This window comes from Aedes albopictus, chromosome 1, assembly GCF_035046485.1.
Source record: "Aedes albopictus strain Foshan chromosome 1, AalbF5, whole genome shotgun sequence".
Classification (NCBI taxonomy): Eukaryota; Metazoa; Arthropoda; class Insecta; order Diptera; family Culicidae; genus Aedes; species Aedes albopictus.
In genome coordinates this window covers 52,209,330-52,230,952 of record NC_085136.1, presented here as the reverse complement: position 1 = coordinate 52,230,952, position 21,623 = coordinate 52,209,330, and the positions used below count along the sequence as shown (strand labels likewise).

General features: G+C 42.2%; 1 protein-coding gene and 1 long non-coding RNA gene across 2 annotated transcripts in view; one reads left to right on the top strand and one right to left on the bottom strand.

Annotated features, from left to right (window-relative positions):
* The window catches only part of LOC109424591 (neuronal acetylcholine receptor subunit alpha-7-like), a 953,623-nt gene that overhangs the window by 868,276 nt on the left and 63,724 nt on the right, over window positions 1-21,623 (bottom strand). The gene's annotated exons all lie outside the window — the stretch shown is intronic.
* Window positions 3,671-21,623, top strand: part of LOC134284939 (uncharacterized) — a 42,102-nt gene continuing 24,149 nt past the window's right edge. The window contains exon 1 of the long non-coding RNA XR_009996014.1: window positions 3,671-13,747. This is a non-coding gene — a long non-coding RNA (uncharacterized LOC134284939). The remainder of the gene's footprint in view (window positions 13,748-21,623) is intronic.

The following is a 21,623-nucleotide window of genomic DNA, read 5'->3' as shown; positions in this document are numbered from 1 at the left end:
GTTTTAATTACATTTTTTGTCCACCAGATTTATAATACAAAGACATCTTTTTCTGTGACTGTAAAATACAATGTTTAGTGTATGCAGAAAATCCCCGCAAACAATTGCTTGTATCACCCCTAGGCGAAAAAGATTGTAAATAAAAATTCTACCGACGGTAAAAAGTTTTTAGTCTATTCAATTACAGCTTTTTATTGAGGTGGTATTTTTTTTTATTTATTAGTGAAGATAATTGAAGAGCAGATTTTGCTAATGCATCATAGTGTCATCGAAAGTAGTACAATGTAATTGTAAGAAACTCATTTTACAATTTTGTGTTTTCAACTTGATGATTCATGTTACCATACCTGTCCAAGTGAGGGCATCATCGTAGACAGCAACATCGGTAGTTAGATAACAATGACCAATGCAAATATCTTTATGATAACAAAATAAGTTTTCAGCAGAATAAAACTGATTGATTTACGAAAGTTGTTATCAGGGAGCTTTCCATGCTTACATAATGAGATTTTTTTATGATATCATGGGTATACTTCGCAGTTATCATGTTTGTTACCCGAGCAAAGGAGGATAACAAAATGATAACAAGTTCTGGTACCTGGTTATCATACGTTTGATAATTGAGTTAGTTATCATTTAGGTTGAATTAAGAGCCAACATAGCAAAAATGATAATCCAAATTTACTCCACGAATACCAAAAGGATGAGAAGTTAAGTTATCATTAAGTTCAAGTTGATAACTAATTGTGTTATACATTAATTTATTTAATACTATCTGACCCGACAAACTTTGTCTTGCCGTCTTTTGGTGGTTTGACAACTGTTGAGCTTAAAATAGCACCACACTCTAGATTGATTTCATTTCTTTCCTGTTGATTTCCTTCCCAGCTCATGGAAAATCAGTTCTTTGTCCATTTTGTTACTTTTCTAGTTGATTTTCGTAACTTTTTGTTCATATAAACACAGCCACCACGAATACAAACCGAACCGTGCAAGATTCATGCTGATAGGTTTATCCGTTCTTGAGTTTTGTTGCCTCAAAGGAACTTCAAATTCATTTTTATATATAGATTACATTTAGTTATCAGCATGAAAAAAATACAGCTGATTGTTTGTTATCATTTGGTTTTCATTCAGATCTATTTTACCGACCAAAATAGAAAAAATATACTTTACCGACATAGTTGGCAGTTGTAAAAAGTTTCTTATTATTATATTTCATGATTTCAACTATTGCGCGCAGTGGGTCTCGAACCCTGATCGAGTGATTACCGGTCACAGCCGATACCCCTGTACGAATGGGACTCAGTGAGAGGAAGAGTGGTTGAAGCCTACGCTCTCGTACTGCAGTCGCATTGAAGATGAAAAGCGGAATCTATTTTTAGGTTCGAAGTCCACCAGACCCTCAGTTTTCAGATTCAGTTTTGCGTTTGTAAACTGATAATATATTTCGTTATCATTTAGTATTATTATGTTATCGCGATAGACTAAAATTATTGATAACTTAATTTGTTATCATCTGATTATTAGGGACAATGGAAATTCGCGATTTCGCGGAAGCCGCGAAATCCGCGAAATTGGCCTTTGGCCGCGAAATGTGAAAAATCCCGCGAAATGCCGCGAAAATTGACAAAATTGTGAAAATGCCTTAAAAATTTCAATTTTTAAACATAAATTGACTGATATCTATTGACAATGGTAAGTTATATACGATTATGTATCGCATTATAAAAATTTACAGTGTTTTGAATGTATGCTTTTTTTCTAATGTTTCGTCAAATTTGTTACTTTTTCGATAAATTCATGATTAGCACTCTGAAAGCGAAGTGAATTAATTATTTGACATGCCAAATTAGAGTTTTCTTTAGCAAAACGGTCAAAAATATGGGACCGCGACAGTGCCGCGAAATTAACAATAGTAGCCCGCGAAATCTTAGAAATTTTGCCGTGAATTTCCATTGTCTCTACTGATTATCATCAATTGGAAAAGATAATAACAAAAATAACAATATGATAACACCGATAACACAGTTTATTATCAAAGTGATATCACTTAGTTATCCGTCTTTGCTCGGGTATGTTGCCTGCCTGTACCTATTCAACTAAAATGAGAACAAATTCAGTTGATTATTTTTGATATCAGATAACACTGTTATCCGACTGTTATGACACTTTTCCCGGGTATGCATTCAATAATGTGACTTGTTAATATCTTGATGATATTCAAAAATAAATGATATTGGTTTCTGTTATTTTGCCTTCTTATACCACCTAATGAAGAGCATCCTCTCTCTCCTCTTCTTTCTCCTCTTCTTGGCGTAACGTCCTCACTGGGACAAAGCCTGCTTCTCAGCTTAGTGTTCAATGAGCACTTCCACAGTTTTTAACTGAGAGCTTCCTCTGCCAATGACCATTTTGCATGTGTATATCGTGTGGCAGGCACGAAGATACTCTATGTCCAAGGAAGTCAAGGAAATTTCTTTTACGAAAAGATCCTGGACCGACCGGGAATCGAACCCGTCACCCTCAGCATGGATATTCTGAATACCCGTGCGTTTACCGCCTCGGCTATATGGGCCCTAATGAAGAGCATGTTGAGGTGTAATGGTACCGTCGTTTGGAGTGGCATTGGGCCTAGAGGATCACATTTGTCTATCGATCCTACGGATTGAACATAAGTGTGAGAATCCGACGATGGATGCCGAGTATCTTATGACTATGTATTCTAGTAGTTTAACACACAATATGCATTCCTGTCGGTTTCTAAACGTGCTTAATTACGGTTCCAGGTCATTTGGCCAAACGCCATTTGGCCGAATGCCGTTTGGGCGAACGCCATTTGGCTGAATGCCGTTTGGCCGAAAAAGGAACGATGTACTTAAGTGGCCATACCAGTTTTCCAGACTCAGTATAACTTGAAAGAACAGCCTATGAGCCAAAGAAGGAAAAATCTGTGATAAAATATAGGCAGTTTCAATGCCAACTAATCTCTGAATGTCAAAACTAGAAAGAATAGCCTATGAATTAAAGAAGGAAATATTTCTGATGATCATATTGGCAGCTAGAATGTCAGAAACTTCTTCTTAAATCTTTTGATCACGATTCGGCCAAACGGCTTTCGACCAGATGACATTCGGCCAAATGGCGTTCAGCCAAACGCCAAACGACCGGACACCCTTAACAACCCCGCTTTAGCCCAATGAATAACAATAACAAAAAGTTGTTATACTTTTCTGCTCGGGTGAGTTTCCTGCAAAACTAATTTCTGCAGTCAATTATCCATATTTCAATACAAAATTATATTACAGCCGCCATCAGACCCATTCGTCTATGGAAATTTTACAAGTACAATTCAGGGGTTGCAGTAAAACTTTCTCCGAATACTTTTTCAACAAATTTTGAAATCATACCAGTTGCCATACCATCATATCACTCAAGAATTTCATCCAAGTATTTCTCCAGAATTTTGCACATATATGCCAAAAAGTCTTCCAATTTCTCGTCAGCAGTGATACTTTGGCCTCTCAGGTAGCCAGAAACGATTGGAAATTTGTCTGCACTTCTTGGAGCTTGAAAATGTATTTTATAATGTATATATTATATTGATATGTATTTGTATGGACTATGGTATTTGCCAAACCACAACAAACAAACCCTCCCCCCCTTCCTCGGGGGTTCATGTGGCTTATGGATGGACCAATAGAAGGTAAAATTCTTGCTTATAACGAAGAAGAAGACTCTCGAATTTGTTTGCCAACTCAATGAATATGTAGACAGAGAGCTTCAAATCTAAGCCTTTGAAACTAAATCTTCTACGTTCAATTTAGTACTACGAAAATCTACAGATCCTACACGATATCATATCTACATATCCCGCATTAATTTTCTTCCTCCTTTTCCAGCTTACATCAGCAATTTCCAGCCACCATCAATTGCATCTGTGACAGGGGGCCCAGGGAAAGGGAAGACATTCCAATTCCACATACCTCACCGGAAAACCAATGCTCCCGACGACACACGTTCGTTGGTTGCCCCGCTCCCGATCCCCATTGCTGCCTGCTACGCCATTCCGTCATTCCATGAAAACTACGACGAAGACGAAGACGACGACAACGGCGCTGGCTGATAACTGAAGCTGCTTGGCGTGGCGGCAATGAAAACGATCCCGAAAGCAAGAATCGCAAAAACATTCCCCCGGGCGGGATTTATGTTTGTCTCGCAAGAGATTAAATTCCTTCAGTCAGTCCCGCTAGTAGATGGTCGGTCCGGTCATAGCTATGCATGGGCCCGGCTTCCCCCGTAGCGAACACATCGAACACATGCCTCTCTAAAAGTGTACATATACATATGATTAGTAAGTTGGTTGGAAGGCGCACAGCTCGTATACTTCTATATTGGAACTGCCCACTTACGGGGCGCGTTATCGCCGCCCGGGAAGTGGATGGCCATTTATTTTGCTTTAATTAATTGCTTCCAATCACATTGTGAGAAGATGTTGGCGTACCCGTCACCATGGATGGCAAGCGCTGTCATGATGGTAATTTTTCCTATTTTTGTGTGGAAGATGCTATCGCGAAAATTGAAATGGTATAACTTTGGTTACCGGGGTTGTAGACGCTTCAAAATGTTTTTAACAGAAAACCTACAAAAAGCACAACAGGGCATATAGTTGAGAAGTAACAGGGCATTCTGATAGAAGCCCTCAAGTAGTATTGACTTAAAATTATACGTTCCCGCACTTCTAAGTAACGTTCGAGGGCTGCTGACCTGCCAGACTAAACATCAGGAGGTCAACACTCACTAAATTTGTTTGTATTGCTGTATATTCAGCTACATTTTATGGTATCAGAAAATTTATCGTCCTTTTAACGACAACTTTGAAACGGAAAGTTTCTGCAAAGGCACTCAATTGGCTGGCACAGAAACGAACGAACTGCCGCATGATGGTCAGTCTCTCCGTTAAGGGAACTTCAGAGCCCATTATGGTCCGTTGCACCGGACGGCCGGCCATAATCTTCCTGGGATTTTGAACCAGCACAGTAGATGTTCAATAAATGCAACAACGCCGTGAAATGCTTTGTTTCGCCTGAAATCCCTCTGAAACTCACACGAAATCCGGCATTCCTCAGGAAACGCCAAGAAACCCCTTGAAATTCCTATGAAACACCTTAAAACGCATCTGGAACTCTCCTGGAACCTGAAAGCCTCTGAACCCCTTGAAACCTTCGAAAATGTCCTGAAACGTGTCTGAGAGCTCACCATAAAGCTTGTGAAGCCCCTCTGAGAATGCCTCTGTAGCTTCCTGAAATCCTGGTCTCAACAGCCGCGTCAAAACTCTCAAGGAACTCTCGTGGAAGAGTGCGCTAAATTATAACTTGCTGCCCAGGTCGCATATGATGTTGAATAGGATGCAAAAGTAGGGGCGATTTACGTACTTTAGCATCCTATACAACGCCATATGAGACTTTGTGTTAACTGGGTGTTAGCACTCTCCAGGAGCTTCTTTTAGGATTCCTTATCCGGAATTCCTCAAGGAATTCCCTAGCAGTTTCCCCTGAAATTTCTTCTAGGAGTTTCTTCTGGATTTCCTTGGGAGTTCTTTATAAGATTTTTTTTATCCTTATCTTCATTTTTGATGAGACTCTTCTGGGGATTTATTTAGGATTGCTTCAGAAGTCCCCCTGGGATTCTTCCAGGAACTTCTTCAGAGATTTCTAAATAGGTTCCATCTTCCATCTGGGATTCCACCAAGAAGTCCTCCCGAGATTTCTCCAGAGATTTCTTCTAGGATTTCTCAAGTAATTCCTTCTAGGGCTGTTCTCTAGATGTTCTGTTTACGGGTTCCTTCTGAAGATTTCTTCCGAGAGCTTTCCACCAACTTTACTCGGGATTTCTTCCGGCATTCCTCCAGAAGTTCTTTCCGAGATTGTTTCAGGAATTCCTTCTGAAATACCTTCGGGGGGATTCCTTCTGGAATTCCACCAGGGCTCCTCTAGGAATTCCATGCGAGGTTCCTCAAGGGTTCTCTTCTGGGATTTCTTCAGGAGCTCCATCTGAATTTAGAACTACACAATCCTTCCAGGAATCCTCCAAGAACTTCTTGAGGGATTCTTTCAAGAATCTCTTCCGGAATTTCTCCAGAAACTACTTCCTGGATTTCTTCGGGAGCTCCTTCCAGGATCCTATTTCAATATTCTATTACAAACTGTTTCCAGTACTTCTTCAGGAACTCCTTCCGTCATCAATGTTCGCCGCAACAGTCTCTCGTAGTGGGGACCCCTGAGGAAAGTTATCCTAAGCTACTGGCAACACCAGAAGTGTCAATGTCATTGGCAACACCAGCTTGTCAATGCAGAGCTGTCAAGTAGGATTACATGCGAAATAAAATAACAAAAAGACGAGGACTTTTCGGACAAGTTTCGTGTGTAAACAGTGTGCTCCTGGTGGTGGGTTAAATGCGTCAGAACCATCACCGAGTTCGATTTCGAGTTCGTCTAGTACAAGGAGGGCTAGAGTCGAGCAAGGAGTCGAGCTTGAACTTAAGTGTCTCGATGAGGAGAGGAAGCTCCTTGAGGAATTATGCCGTGAGAGCTCCGAAAAGGAACGGGCACTTAATGAGCGAGAACTTCAGGAGAAACTTGAACGGGAAAGGCAGTTTATCGCACGGAGACACGAGTTGCTAACTCAGAACGACGGAGAAGAAAGTGGGAGTGTGCGGAGTATGCGGAGCCAGAGGAGTGCAAAACGTGCAGAGGACTGGGTGAGGCAGACCGGAGCAGCCGAGAATTCCGGCAAAGTCGTCGAGCCGATGCCGACGTCAACTTCTGTGAGTACTGGTAATCTGGGCGATCCGCAGGTAGTGCACCCATCCTCAACGCCGTTGAAGCATGTGGCAGCTGTAGTTTACCCCACTATCGGCGGCAACAGGGTAGGAGCGGAATTTGAGGGGAAATCGATTCCACGAATCCTTGGCAGCATCACTATCGAAGATGAATCCGAGGAATCTCTCAAAGGCGCAGTCGGTGTAGACGAAGACGAACGTGATGAATCACCACTCGTCAATCTTCAGCCATACATATGAGGATCTGTTGAAGGTCGAAAAAGTGGTGCACTACAACTGCAGCAGCAATTGGATGCGGAACGTCGGGTCATTCAAAACCTGCAAGAGATGCACCGTGTGGATGTCGACACCAGACGTAGCAGGGAAGTCCATCTCGTAAATCGAATTAACAGTCTGTAACAGCAGCACAACGCTGAGCTGAAACTGGTTCGTGAATCGTGACTCGGAAGCGAATTTGTGAAAGCAGCAGGATTGTGAACGGGTGAAACTGAAATCAAGGATTGAGAACCTAGAACAGCAGCCCATCGAGGAGAAGGAACAGATGCGTACGACGGTAGTAGATTTGCGCAATCAACTCGATCAGCTGAGCGTGAACACGAAGCCATTCGAGTACGGAATGAAACGGAGAAGTAGTACTGGGACTTGCACGAGGAGGTTCATCAAATAATCAATCGAAGCGAAGATCAGTCTGCTTACGGTGCTTGTTCCTCTCCGTTGCCTCCAGCTCCAGCGTTAGGGTTTGAGCCCATGAACACGCCTAACACTGCAAGCGTGGACCCTTACCACTACAATCCTTCGTTCCCTCTTCCTCCACCCGCTCCAATCTTTTCTACCATAAACACATTTGCTACCATGCCGAGGATTCAGCCTCAGCTGTTTTCTCAAGCTATAGTGGCGGCTTACGCGGGCGGACAGTACGAGCCGTCACCACAACAACTCGCTGCATGACAGGTTGTTACGAAGGAACTTCCAAACTTCTCCGGTGATCCGATAGACCGGCCACTGTTCATAACCAGTTTTCAACACTCGACGAAGACTTGCGGATACACGAACTCCGAAAAGCTTTTGCGTCTGCAGCGTAGTCTACGAGGCAGCGCGAAGGAATCCGTAAGCAATTTTTTGCACCACCCGACAACTGTGCCGCAAGTATTGTCCACTCTGCAGCAGTTGTACGGACGCCCAGAGCTAATCGTCAATAACATGATCGCAAATGTTCGAGCGACACCCCCTACGAAGCCCGATCGTTTCGAGACATCTGAAGGCAGTAGGGCTAGAGAAACACCTAGCGAACCCCGTTCTTCTTCAGGAATTGGTTGACAAACTGCCAACGATGGTGAAGTTTAGCTGGGCGCTCTACCAAGAACAAGTGCCGGTTGTTGATTTGAGCGTTTTCAGCGACTACATGGGGAAGGTATCTTCCGCTGCAAGCGGCGTGACACAACTGTCCAACCTTCCGCAGAGAGCGGTAAAAGAAGAACGGACTCGCCCGAAAGACAGATCATTCGTAAACGCACACGCGCCGAAGGAAAATCGTGGAGAGTAGGTTGGAAAAACCGTCGCAAACAGTGGAAGAATCGGGGATACGAATAGCAGAAAAACTTGATCAGTCTGCAACACCCACGGCCACGAAATAGAGAGCTGCAGTTCGTTCAAAGACTTGGATTTGGACGGCAGATGGAAGGCAGTGAAAGTGAACAAGCTCTGAGCATGGTGTCTTACATCACACGCGCGGTGGCCGTGCAAAGGGGTGATCTGCGGAATCAACGGTTGCCCGAAGCGACACCACGCACCGTTTGCTCCATTTCGAGCCACCATCGGCGGCCAAAGATACTAGCGCAGTGGTTACAGTACATAGTCAGTTGTCTTCTACCACGCTCTTTCGCATCCTTCCGGTCACTCTGTTCGGGCGTAAAGGACAAGTCGATACCTACGCATTCCTCGACGCCGGATCATCCGTGATGCTCGTAGAGCGATCTATCGCTGATGCGCTTGGAGTCAACGGCGAGCTAGAGACGCTTCACACCGAGTGGACGGGCGGAATCAACAAAACAATCGATGGGTCAGAACAAGTTACGCTGGAGATATCCGCTACAAACTGTCGGAAGTGTACACGGTGAAGAACCTCGGATTACCGCAGCAGACAACAGACTACGAAGAACTGGCTTCGCGATTCGCTCACCTCGGCAAGCTTCCAAGCTTCGAGTAAAAAGCTTCAAGCGCGCCGTACCGGGTATCCTTATTGGACAGAGCAACTCGCATCTACTGGCTACTCTAAAGTTGCGAGAAGGACAAATCAACGACCCGATTGCGACAAAAACCAGGATTGGATGGGCCGTATGTGGCAACCTTCGGAAACCACAAGGGCGAACGATGCACAGGCAGCTTAGCATGTTCGCCGAGCCGACTATCGAAGATCTTCACGAGTACGTTCGCCGATTTTTTTATATCGAGAGCTTGGGGGTGGTTGTCGTGCCGGCGGTGAAAGGAGCAGAAGAGCAACGTGCGTGCGAAATTTTGGAGGTTGAACGGCGGTTGAACGGCGAAAAGTACGAGACGTAATCGTGCTTTGGAAGCACGATTACGTGGAGTTTCCGAATAGCCGACCGACGGCAGAAAGATGATTCAGACTTCTTGAGAAGCGTTTAGCCAGGATCCCGGAGCTATATAATGCCGTCCGTTGGCAAGTAGCTAACTTCAAAGCAAAAGGATACATAGACAAAGCATCAGCGGAGGAGCTGGAAGGGTTTGATCTTCGACGGACGTGGTATTTGCCGATTGGAGTAGTCGTCAATCAATAGGGGTCTCCAGTTAGCGTAGTGGTTAAGGCTATGGATCGCCAATCCGGAGACGGCGGTTTCGATTCTCGTTCTGGTCGGGAAAATTTTCTCGACTCCCTGGGCATAGTGTATCATTGTACTTGCCTCACAATATACAATTTCATGCAATGGCAGGCAAAGAAAGCCCTTCAATTAATAACTGTGGAAGTGCTCAAAGAACACTAAGTTGAAGCAAGGCAGGCCAAGTCCCAGTTTGGACGTCGAGCCATGAAGAAGAAGAAGAAGTAGTCGTCAATGAGAAAAAAAACCGGAAATTTCGCATCATCTGGGACGCCGCAGCGAAAGTCGAGGGAATATCGCTGAACTCTGTGCTTCTCACTGGTCCGGATCTTCTGACCCCACTACTGTCAGTGATGTTGCCGTATCGGAAGCGCCAAGTAGCCGTGTCAGCAGATACCAAGAAAATGTTCCTGCGAACTCTGATTCGTGAACAGGATCGCAGCGCTCTGCTATTTCCATGCAGGGCTTCTCCGGAGCTTCCGATGAACACCATGGTCTCCGACGTAGCCATTTTTTGGGGCGGCCTGCTCCCCAGCTCACTCGCAGTTGGTCAAGAACATGAACGCGGCTGAACACGAAGCGGAGCTTCCACGAGGGGCAGCAGCCAGCGGTAAAGAAACGTCACTACGTGGACGACTACGTGAACAGTTTCGACACGGTAGAAGAAGCAGTGGAGGTAGCGAAGGAAGTAATTGAGGTATATAGAAGAGCAGGATTCCACATTCGTAACTGGATGTCGAGTGACAGTATAGCGTGCTAGAGCAGTTAGTAGAAGTGAAGCAGAAACTGGCGTAGCCCATTTCGCCGGACAAGTAGACCTGTTTCGAGCGAGTTTTGAAAATGGCGTGGATGCAACAAGAGGACGTTTTCACATTTTCGCTGCAGCTCTGCGAGAAAGTGCGTTACTTGCTGGGAGATTCCACTACTCCAACAAAAACGGAAATGCTGCGACTAGTAATGAGCATCTACAATCCCCTGGGACCAGTGGCGGACTGGCACGGATTGGGATATCAAAATTCCGCAAGAAGTTGTTGCACGATGGGTGGAATGGATATCGTTGCTGATGAAAATGGACGGACTACGCGTCCTTAGGTGCTATTTCCCCAAGTTTCAAATCCCTTGAGTTGCTCGTGTTTGTAAATGCAAGCGCGCAAGCTTTCGCGGCGGTGGCGTATTTTCACATCGTAGATCAAGGGCAGGTCAGAATTGCACAGGTTTCATCCAAAACAAAGGTCGAACCACTTCGCGCACTGTCGATACCGCGTCTAGAACTGATGGCGGCATTGCTGGGAGCTTGTTTGCGGAGGACAATATAGGATAACCATTCGTTGGAGATCAGGAAAACCGTTTTTTGGAATGATTCGTCGACAGTCTGTGCTTGGATAAAATCAGACACGCGTCGATACCGCCAGTTTGTTGCCTTCAGAGTGAACGAAATATTGGATCTTTCAAAAATCTAGGAATGGAGTTGGATATCGACGAAGGTCAATGTAGCGGACGAAGCTACAAAGTGGGGAAGAGGTCCTTTGTGCAACATAGAAAGCCGCTGGTTCCAGGCACCGGATTTCCTCTACAGCCCCGAGGCAGATTGGATAGCAGTCAAGATGCCAGCAAATTACGCAGCTGCTATTGGATTACTATCGTCATGCAAATGAAGAAACGATTGTTAACGAGGCTTGGCAGAAGTTCCACGTGCCACGGCTTCGGGTGGCAATCCGTTTAGTCAGAAAACGCTGCATGTGGTGCCATGTGTACAAGGTCATTCCTGTTACTCCAAAAATGGGACAGCTTCCTGCTGTTCGCCTGGAGCCTGGTGAACGACTATTTACCTACGTGGGCGTGGACATCTTCGGCGTATGATACAATCGATCGAGAACAGCTATGGCAGATTATGCACGAATATGGATTCCCGGATAAACTGATACGATTGATCAAGGCGACGATGGATCGAGTGATGTACGTAGTTCGAGTATCAGGGACACTCTCGAGCCCCTTCAAATCTCGCAGAGTGTTACGGCAAGGCGATGGTCTTTCGTGCTTGCTGTTCAACATTGCTTTAGAGGGTGTAATTAGGAGAGCGGGGATAAACACGAGTGGAACGATTTTCACGAAGTCCGTTCAGCTGCTTGGTTTCGCTGATGATATTGATGTTATTGCTCGTAAATTTGAGACGATGTCGAATAGCAACCCGACTAAAATGGTTCTCGAGGGTCATCCGACCGGTACAAGAATATGTTACGGGTATAAATATTTGTTACAATTAAAAGACAGAATAATTGTTAAATGTGTTATAAATATTATATTCGTATGTTGTGTTATATGTTTTATTTTACCTTGTAAATATTCCCCGAGTTTTAATACACATTTATAGGGTTCTGACTGAATAGAGGTATACATGAAATGCAATCCACTGTTGATTGCCAACTTTCAGGCTATTTCGGGCAGAGGTCAAGTACTAGACATGTAAACCTTTCCCTGCCACGGACTTCAAGTTCTTGAGCTCAAGTATCGAACCCTGAAACGGGATGCCCAATTAGGATTAGTTTTCCTAGACAAAACCAAGCTATGAACACAGCATCAAATGCTGTGAACTAAAAGGCAAACTGCCAACTAAAATACAATTCCAGGATGACTGATGGACACAAACCCTTACATGAAACCTCGTCATCCTGTGATCGGAAGATGTTATCCATCTGGATAACAGGGCACATTTATGTTTTGTGTTGTGCTGTGTCCACTTGTGACGTTTCTTGTTTGTGCATTTATAAGGTTCTATGTGTTATGATATGCTAATACTTTGTAATAATTAATTTCTTTTATGTTTGTAACATGGCGCCCAACGTGGGGCCCTTGCATTTGTAGGGTTCCATGTTGTATTTTTGTAACATGGCGCCCAACTAAAAAACCCCGTACATACAAATGAAAGCTAGTTGGAAGGATTATAACTTCAGTCTTAAGGCCATTTTATTTTTGTGGACAGTTAACCTCCATAAAAGTAAAGTTTAGTTTAGGTTAGATTAATTCGTTACATGATTTGGAGAGCAGTTTGGCTTTCGGGTAACAATCTTTAGTTTAGAGTTGAGGTGTTTTCTGGGGACTTGTTAGTCCTGTTCACCGCTACGTTTCTGGAAAGCATTGTGGCTTTCGGGTAGCATAACTCGTTTTGGTTTTGTTTTGAGTTTAGGTTAAGTTATTTATCTTTATCGTAGTGTTAAGTATATGGCCTTAACACTATTGTTATGAAGGATATGAAGCATATGGGAGCTGAATTTTTCGTGAATCGGTGAACGATTCACGAAAAATTCTTGCTCAAACGTTGGATTGTGTTACGGGTATAAATATTTGTTACAATTAAAAGACAGAATAATTGTTAAATGTGTTATAAATATTATATTCGTATGTTGTGTTATATGTTTTATTTTACCTTGTAAATATTCCCCGAGTTTTAATACACATTTATAGGGTTCTGACTGAATAGAGGTATACATGAAATGCAATCCACTGTTGATTGCCAACTTTCAGGCTATTTCGGGCAGAGGTCAAGTACTAGACATGTAAACCTTTCCCTGCCACGGACTTCAAGTTCTTGAGCTCAAGTATCGAACCCTGAAACGGGATGCCCAATTAGGATTAGTTTTCCTAGACAAAACCAAGATATGAACACAGCAACAAGTGCTGTGAACTAAAAGGCAAACTGCCAACTAAAATACAATTCCAGGATGACTGACGGACCCAAATCAATAAATGAAACCTCGTCATCCTGTGATCGGAAGATGTTATCCATCTGGATAACAGGGCACATTTATGTTATATGTTGTGCTGTGTGGATTTGTGATGTCTGTATAATGTGCATTTGTAAGGTTCTCTGTGTATCGTGATACTTTGTAATAATTAATTTCTTTTATTTTTGTAACAAATACGGGGAGCGCAGCGAGCTAGGTGGGTCGACCAAGTGGAGGACGATCTGTGGATCCTTCGCAGAGTGCAGAACTGGCGACATACAGCCATGGACCGAGTTGAATGCAGACAGTACAGCAGAGGTCACTCAGGTCTTAGTCTGACCGGTAAGGTAAGGTATTGCTTTCTGAAATGACCATTTGCCAACCATACACATATTCACTCCATTGTTTTGAGTATATCACATGTATTGCTATAACTGTGCTCTATGCTGCACATAGAAAAATAGTGTCGATAAAGTAGAAACATAGATATTGCGTATGTCGCCCCACTAGAAGCGGTTGTGACTGGTGAACTTGCGTGGTTGTCCTTACCGAGGAAGATACTTGCGACTTAACTCGGGTAACCTATTGTATTGAAACTATCACCGCAGCATGTATTCCGACGCAGAGTGGAGTTTAATCGATAAAGTAGGACATCTGCTGGGAGCTGGGATTGACAAATAGGACCAGCCTTTAAGTAAAATCGACTCGGGCCACCGCTTGACTTTTTGAACTAAGACTTTACACATTTCCTTCTGACCTTTTCTCATTGAATAGAATACTTACATTACAACGCATTTTTTATCTCAGCGAAATAAGGTCGATAAAATAGGATAAGATCTAAACTTAGATTAGTTCCAAAGGTTTGCTTGAATTAAGATGTCTTATTGTAACAATTATTCCCATTTTTGTTTTGAGTGTAACAAAGGGCACAGGGCAGGACTTTTTGTATTGGATATTTCACATGTATTTCTGGTGGAGATGGAATGCAGCCTCAAAGCAGAAGTGTTGCAGTTATGGAACGTCCACTGTACCAATGTAGCCGGTCGCCGGCAGTTAAAAATTTACGATGGCCCTCTCTACTGGTCTGAAACAGAGAGCAAAAAAAAACTGCACTCCGTTTTCCGGCGACGGACAACGCACGACGCGGTATTACTTCAGGTCAGGTCCGATTTTTCGTGACGATGGCAAAAGAAAAACCTGCTGCGGACCCATTCCCGGACGGAAGAGGGCAATAATGATAAATTTAATTTTAAGGCCCATATATTTCGGGGTTTCTTGGTACGCAAACGGCGGGCTTTTCTTTCGGTTTCCATGGGGAAGTTTGTAATGCAAAGAAGATGATACATTTCGTGGGAAAAGTTTCTATTGAGGAAATGCAGATTGCCGATGGGTAGTGTAGCTGGATTTACGTCAAGTTATGAACTCTAAGCTCATGAATTGCCAATGGAATGCCGATGAATCACCTTTGAAATGACAATATAATGCCAATGCAATGCCAAAGGAACGAAGATTGAATGCCAAATGAATACTTATAAATTGCTGACAAAATACCAATAAAATGTAAGAATTGGGACAGATTGCTATTGGATTGCCAATCGAATGCCATTGGAATCCCAATTGAATTTTATATTCAGGATACCAAAAGAATAAAAGTGAAATAAATACAAAATCTCGAATAAACTCACAACATTGTAGGTAGGTATGCATCAAGCCTCAGCCAGCAGGTGGTAGTGCTCGTTTGAAGTGCTTCGCTATTGGAATCTCTGAAAGCCACCGAACTATACTGATCCCGACCGAGATAAATATCCATCACCCAAATGGAAGGTAAACAACTCCTGTGTGTGAGCGTGTGTCCTCTTGCGAATCCAGCCTAACCTAAACTCTATAACTCTATACGCCACTCAATGTCCTCTCACCCCCGTTATCACATCACTCCTGTTCGATGTAGCACCGAGAGGTGATTTATCCAATACGCCACCACACACAGTAAGGTGCATCGCTTTGTGTGCAGTTCTGAAGTTTCCTTCATCAAAGCGATGGAATCCCGATTCCGATAGGTGAACAAATGTGCTACAAATTGACAAATTGGAGTGACCACCAAGCGCACTTCTCGTGCTGTTAGTTGTGGTTGATTCCAGCACATGCCGCAGAAGCCTTTCACATTGCTGCAGCTGCGGAACATCGATAGGAAGAGGATGATTCCGGAAGGGCTGGTTCTACACAAATCTTGGACCTGTCATGGTGTCGCATGCGGCGCAGCAAAGGGGTCATCGAAATGGACACAAGCTAGATACTGTACTAGGCAGGACTGCACAGTGGGCCGAATCCACAATTTAGAAGAAAAAAACTTCTATTTTAGTTCTTTAGTTCGATGATGTCTTTAGAGAATTAATTTGCAATTATTTGTTGCATCTCCTTCCATAAACGTTGATTAAAGTGGTCCTCATCTTTAGTCAAGCCTGATACAAAATTTCAGGGGTGAGATATAGGGGAGACGATTGAGACTTTTGAAGCTAAAAGCTATCTTGAGCAAATGCACAACTTCTGTGTTTGAATGCAAGATATGCTTGCACAGCGACATGCAACTATATGCTGTTAAGTTATGAGTTTCATGTCTTTTCGAGAATCTTCACCGCCTGAAACACCCAATCGGCTGTGAAGCCGTCCACAAACACCACTAAACCTCCTGAAATGCCTAGTAGCAGTTTTAAACGCTTCTTAAAACGCTCCTCCCCGTGGAACTCACCTGGCAGCCTGAGAAGCTCCTCGAAATTTCATGAAATGCCCTGAAACGCATTGCAACGAACGCCTTGAAATGCCCATGAAACTCACCTGTGCATCCCTCTGAAACCTCTCTGAACCTCTTGAAACGTCATGTAACGTTTCAAAACTCTGAAGCCACTTTGAGTATATAACATCTGAACGCCTCTGAAACCCCCTGAAACCACTCTGAAATCTCTTGAAACGCCTTGAAACCTCTGTGGCACTCGACTGAAAAGCAGTGAAGCGTTCTGAATCCTCATGAATCGCCCTAAAATGCATTGCAACGCCTTGATACGCCTATGGAATGCCCTTGAACCCCTTTGAAGCTCATCTGAGAACCCGTGTGACCCCCGAACCATCACTTAAACCTCCTGAAACGTTCTGAAACACCTTCGAACGCATCTGAAGACCATGTGTATCTCATCCGAATGCCTGTGAACGTGAAGAACTCTGAAGTGTTTCTGAACCTCTTGAAACGCTTTGAAATGCTTCAAAACGCTAATCTCATCACCTAAAGCTCATCTGACAGCCTAGGTTTCCTATTCTGTTTCCTGCAATCTCCGCCGTCGTGGTCCTGTTTACAACGAATCGGAAGCGATCTTTTATCCTGCATTTTCAAGCAACCATCGTACGGAGTCATCGCCGTGCCAAGATCTTAATCCTCCCGGACCTTCAAACATACCCAAACTCTTGCCCAAACCTCCATTATAGGTAACGAGTCGGGACTACTTTAAAAGAATTTTTACCTAAATGGATTTCAAGGTTGCAAAGAAGTTTGAGAAGGGCAAGTGGCTTGCAGATGCAAAGGGGATGGAGTCAGATGTGTAGGGGGGATGGTCAGAGGGATTTCAAGGGATTTTTTAGGGGAGGGGTTAGAGGCATTACCAGGCGTTTCAGGGCGTTTCAGGGTGTTTCAGGAGGTTTCAGAAGGCTTTTAGGGGCAGGGGGCTTCATATGCTCTTAGGTGAACTTCACGGGAGTTTCAGAGGCGTTCCAAAACGTTTCAAGGCGTTTCAGAGCGTTTCAAGAGCTTTCAGGGGCATTTTAGGGGGCTTCAGAGGCTTTCAGGTGCGTTTCACATATATTTCATTTATATTTCAGACGTGTTTCATGACGTTTCAGGAGGTTTTAGGAAGGTTTTGTAGGACTTCAAAAACTCTCAGATGAGTTTCACGGAGGTTTCATCGGGATTTCAGAGACGATTCGAAGCGTTTCAAGGTGTTTCCATGCGTTTAAAGGCGTTTCATGGCCTTTCAGGAGGTTTCATGAGGTTTAAGGGCGCCTTCAGAGGGTCGCATGAATTTGACAGAGTTTGATTAGGGATTTCAGAGATGTTTCGAAGCATTCCAAGGCGTTTCAGGCCATTTTAATGCTTAAGGGGGCTTCAGAGTGTCGCAGGTAAATTTCACGGAGGTTTCAAAGCATTTCAAGGTATTTCAGAAGGTTTCCGATGAATTTATGGGGAGTGTGGCTTAAGAGGCCCGCAGGTTAATTTCACGGAGGATTCATGAGAGTTTCAGAGGCGTTTCAAATCGTTTCAAGGCGATTCAATGCGTTTCAGGAGTTTTCACGGGGGTTTAAGCGGGCTTCAGAGAATCTCAGATATATTTCACGGAGGGTTTATAGGAATTTTAGAGGCGTTTCAGAGCGTTTCAAGGCGTTGAGGTTTCAGAGGCGTTTCAAAGCGTTTCAAGGCGTTCCAATGCGTTTCAGGGTGTTTCACGATGTGGCATGTTGTCCTCCTTCAAGATTGCGGCTCTGCTATGGCTACTGCCGTGTGAGCCTTTAATTTTAAGTTATTATTATAATGTTATTTGAAAAGATAAAAGAGGTTTTGTGCCTTTTTGAGAAAGATTTCGTTTTTGTAATGTTGAAATCACTCAAAGGGGTTTTTCCCTCTTTCAAAATTTGAAGTTAAAATAAACAATAATAATAATAATAATAATGCGTTTCAGGGCATTTCAGGAGGTTTCCGGTGAGATTGAGGGGCTTAAGAGGTACGGAGGTGAATTTCACGAAGGATTATTGAGGGTTTCAGAGGCGTTTCAAAATGTTTCAAGGCGTTTCAAAGTGTGGCGTTTCAATGCGTTTCATGGTATTTCAGGAAGTTTAACAGGGATTTTAGAGGACTTCAGAGGCTCTGAGTATAAACTGTGTGAGTATAAACCACATTCTTCATGCTCTTAGATACAACTAGTAACCCTCGTAGATTTGATGACCTATACTCAAGGGAGTTCTTGGAGATCCTCAAGATTCTTTGAACTTAAAACTTGATAGATCATATGTTGTGTTAATGTGAACCTTAGTCGTAAATCTCAGACAACCAAAAACGTTAGTAGATCCGGTGACCTATACATACTCAAGAAAGCTCTTGGAAATCATAAAACTGACAATGATCTCACCACTTGATAGCATATAGCATTTCATTCATAATGCTCCAACAGATCACTGATTACACTTGTAGATCAAATGGCCTTAACTCCAGGGAATTCTCGGATATGCTATACAATCATAGAACCCACCACAACATAGATGCCTGGGACTGTGTGAGTATTCCTCATTCTTAATGCTCCTAGACACAACCAGTAGCCCTCGTAGATTCGATGTTCTATACTCAGGGGAACCTTAGAGAATCATTGGTAAATCCGATGACCTATACGTAAGGAAGTTCTTGGAGATCCTCAAACTGACAACGAACTCACCACTTGACAGCACATAGTTGCATGCGGCTATGCAAGCATAAATTGCATCCAAAATGCTCTAATGGATCACTGATTACGCTTGTCGATCAAATGGCCTAAACTCCAGGGATCTCTCGGATACTCTTAAACTTTTAACCCTTAAACACTCCGTAAACGTCCCTTAACTCTTAATTCTGAAAATCGCGTTAAGTACTGTTCCTTTGAATTCGACTAAGAATTTGCATCCTTTGACAGATACGTATTTCGACCTCAACTGTAAGGTCGTCTTCAGTGTCTTGTACTTGACTCGACTCAAGTACAAGACACTGAAGACGACCTTACAGTTGAGGTAGAAATACGTATCTGTCAAAGGATGCAAATTCTTAGTGGGATTCAAAGGAACAGTACTTAACGCGATTTTCTTTTTATTTACAGATATTCCCCTAACAAGCTCAGGTTAATCATCATCTTAATTCTGCTTTTTTTTTCGTAAACCAACTTTATCTGTAATCTAAATGGAGGTTTCAGTGTACTTGCTTCTAATTTGACCACTCCCATAAGAAATACACGTGATTTCCCAAAATAGAAATAAAAGTTGAGAATATGGCCAAAATTGACGCAGTGCTTCTTTCTATTTTAATCAGTACTTCTTTTAATGCAAAAATCAAGTATGAGCTTGGTTTCTCCATTTTTCCTACAAAATATAGATTGAAACCTTTCATTTGACACTTTGGTAGTTTTCTTAGGATTATTGGTTATTTTTATATAAATGATTTCCCTTAGACTGGCCAAGTACAGCAGATATTTCTTCAAAGATTTTTGAAGAAATTCATATAGAAATTCCTTCATGAGTTCTTCCGAGTATTTCTCCATGTATTTCTCCCGAAACGTTCCCGGATCTCTTCCAAGGATACCTTCAGGAAATTTTACTCAAATTGTTCAAGAAACACAGAAAATTCTTCTTCGACAATTTCTAGAAACTTTTACAGAAATTCATTTGGAAGTTCCTCATAAGATTTTTTTTTGAGGAATCGTTACAGAAGTTTAAGTATTATACCAGATATTCTTTCAGAGATTCCTTTAAGACTACGCGAATACATGCGGAAATTCATTCAGAAAATCCTCCATGAATTTTTTTAGGAGATTTTTCCGAGAATGTTTTAAAAAAAAAACTCTTATGAGAATTTCATCAAGGGCGCCTAAGGAGTTACTCCAGGATTTTTTCAGCAATTCAATTTATATTTTTTTTCAGGAATTTTCCTGGGATTTCTACGGATATTCCTCGAGGAATACTAAGAGAATATCTCCATAGATTTCTACAGGAATTTGATGATGATGATGATGATAGAAAATTTATTCAAAAAAGTACTTTAAGTATTGCTTTAGAAATTCCTTCATGGTTTCCTCCCAAAACTGCTTCAGGAATTCCTTCAGAAATATCTCCAGAGACTCCTGCAGTAGTTTAAGGGTTTTTTTTTTCATGAATGACAGCAAAGGATTTCTTCAGTAACTTTCCATGTTTTTTTTTTCAGAATTTTCCAAAGCGACTTTTTCAGAAATTCTTCCAAAGGTATCTCCAGGAATCCCTTGATAAATTTCGTCTTGGGTAACTAAAGAAACTTCTGGAAGGATTCCTTTTGGAATATCTTCTGTGGTTGCTTCAGAGATCCTGAAATTTCTTCAAAGATTCCCGCAGGAATTCTTCCAGATATTGCTCCACAGATTTTTACAGAACTACTTTATAAAATTACATAGAAAAAAAACTGGAGTAATTCTTCCAGCTGTTATTTAGAGGAATTTCAAAAGGAATCACTGGAAATACTTCTGGAGGTTCCAAGAATATTTTTTTAATTTCTTGAAGAGATTCTCGAACCAAATATCCGGAAGCAGTTTCTGAAGCAACCATTGAACAAGTTCTTGGAGAAATGCCTGGGAAATACCTATAGGAACTCCTTGAGATGGCTCCGGAGTAATTCGTAGAAGAATTTTATGAGAAACAGTTCCTGTAGAACTAATTGAGAAAATTATTTGACAATTTCATGGGAAATCTTTTTCGGACGTTCTTCGAAAGTTCATTCAAGGTTTTTCTTGGAAATTCTAGAATTATTTTTGGGAAACTTCTTGTGGAATTTTCGATAAAGTTTTCAGGAAAAATAACTTGATGAATTTGTTTGAGATACCGTCAGAAATTCCCCATTATTTTTTTTTTTGTTAATCCTTTTGAGAACTTCTCAACACATCCTTCGGAAATTCTTTTGGAAATTTATAAGAAAAGTGCTTGGGGAACTTCTTGGAAAATGTCTTAAAGAGCTCGTTGCAAAATTCATAATGGAACAATTTACAATTGCTCATGAAATATTCTTTGGAGAATTTATTGGAGCCGTCGTTGGAAAATTTCTTGGAGAATTCCTATGTAAAAGTTAATTAAAATTGCTTAGAAAATTTCTCTGATAATTCCTTAAGGATTTCTTTGAGAAATATCTTTAGGAATTCTTAGGAAAGCTGTCATGTAAGTTTCTTGAAAATTATCATAGAATATGTCTTCATTAAATAATTCCCATAAGAATTCCGAGGGAAATTCCTTTGAAATTTCGTAGAATGTTCTTTGGGGAAATCCAAAGGTGAATCATAGAAGAATCCCTTGAAAAGTAGGTTAGGTAATTTCTTGAGAAAAGGATTTTTTTGCATATCTTCTTTGTCAAATCTCTTCCAGACCTCTTTTGGCAATTCCTAAATAATATCATGAGCAATTATTTGCGGAGTTTATCAAAGAGAAGTC